General features: G+C 45.0%; 1 protein-coding gene across 1 annotated transcript in view; it reads left to right on the top strand.

The window, feature by feature from the left end:
- Nucleotides 1-428: 428 nt before the first annotated feature.
- The window catches only part of syt1a (synaptotagmin Ia), a 175,293-nt gene continuing 173,833 nt past the window's right edge, over nt 429-1,888 (top strand). The window contains exon 1 of the mRNA XM_063217154.1: nt 429-524. The gene's annotated coding sequence lies outside the window, so the exon portion shown is untranslated. The remainder of the gene's footprint in view (nt 525-1,888) is intronic.

Genomic DNA, 1,888 nt, shown 5'->3' with positions numbered 1-1,888 from the left:
GACGGGCCTATTCACTCTTTGCTGTGAACATTCAACTACATCATAACAACATTGCTATGACACTGCAGAGAGTCTCAGGTAACCGTATAAGACTTGGTCATTACTATGTTTGTGGCAATAAGGTTACAACAGAGGCTCTGTGCTAAGGGGTTCATCCAGTCCCAGTGTCCACCAGGAGGTCTGAGGCAGGGTCATCTCTACATTTCTGAGAGTGTAACAGTATGTTACTGGGGGATAGGGCAGATGTTGTGTACTTCTACTGCTGTTCTCAATCATATTTCTTCTCTCTTCCCCTCTCTTTTTTCCTTCTTTTCCCTATTTGTTCTATTCTTCTTTGCCTCTCTTTCATCTCCTTTCTCCATCTCTCTCTTTCCTTTCCCTTTCCCTCTCTCTCTTTCTCTCTCTCTCTCTGTCTCTCTCAACACAGCAGAGTTTCTCTTCGTCCAACTTCAACCATTTCCAGTTGAGTCTGTGAAAAATCGTCCTTCGTCGAGTCAAAGCCGCGGGTGACCTTCCAGCAAAAGGTTGGTTCCTTTTCTCTTGCTTTTCAAAAAGACGTCCAGCTCAACTCCCACGCATGTACACTCACGCAGGGACACAGAGACAAAGACACACACACACACACACACACACACACACACACACACACACACACACACACACACACACACACACACACACACACACACACACACACACACACACGCACACACACGCACACACACAGGCACAAATGCACACACACTATCTCCCTCTGTCTCTCTGTCTCCCTCTCTGTCTTTGATGTACACAGTAGACATACTATATATAGGCTACACACACACACACACACACACACACACACACACACACACACACACACACACACACACACACACACACACACACACACACACACACACACACACACACACACACACACACACACACACACGCAAACGCGCGCACACACACACACATGCACACGCACACACAGAAGCACACACGCACACACACACACACACAATCATTCAGCCTCCCCTTTCATGGCCATTGCTAGTGGTTCGTTTCTTTAGAGGAGTAGTGCAGATTCTGGCAGCCCCTCTTATCTTTCAAAGGAACACCTAATAGTAGGGGCTGTAAGCCGAGGAATCGTTACGCGCTGGATAGAAGCATGAAATTCGGTACACATGTTCCTTGAGTTATTTGAAGACATCCTAGAAGGGGTGCCCCAAAAAAACTCAACAGGAAGTGAGGTTTTGGACCAACTCAAAATGGCAGCTCACATAACTGGGAGCTGATTCTTAATATACCACAACAACCCCAGAAAAGCATATAAATGTCAATATATACAATTAAACTTACCCTGACACATTCTAAACAGTGAGCCCCAGAGATTTCAAACAGGAAGTACGTTTTTATGGCAATTCAATTTTGACATTATTATTATTATTACATCATTATTACCGCTCCATCAATGAAAAAGCACTTGAGTCCTGGCTAAGCCGATGACTTCCAGTCATTCTCCTTAGTGTTCTGTGCTCTTGGGGCATTTTTTGGGTGCTTCCGGTGCTCAGTCACTTATACCATTTGGTGCACAAATCAGAAATAGCCACAGCTACTCAGAAAACTATTTTATTTCAACATGACCACTAATAATGACAGCAAAGTGAAGGCCTATAGCGCTCCCTCCCCCCACCCCCACACACCTGATCATGTAATAGAATTAATTATTTTGCATTCACCAGAACATTTGCACAATGCTGTACATGGCAAGCCTGCATTCTTGCATCTGCAGTTTCGAGAGCAAAGAGGCACAGCTTTGCAACCACATTTGAGAAGCTCCCTACATACTTTAGCTGCCTCTGGTAAACGTGTCCACAAAGGTGTCCAAGTCTGATCTGATTCA

This window comes from Engraulis encrasicolus, chromosome 15 (assembly GCF_034702125.1).
Source record: "Engraulis encrasicolus isolate BLACKSEA-1 chromosome 15, IST_EnEncr_1.0, whole genome shotgun sequence".
Lineage (NCBI taxonomy): Eukaryota > Metazoa > Chordata > Actinopteri > Clupeiformes > Engraulidae > Engraulis > Engraulis encrasicolus.
The sequence above is the reverse complement of the archived record's forward strand: the minus strand, read 5'-3'. Positions and strand labels throughout refer to the sequence as shown.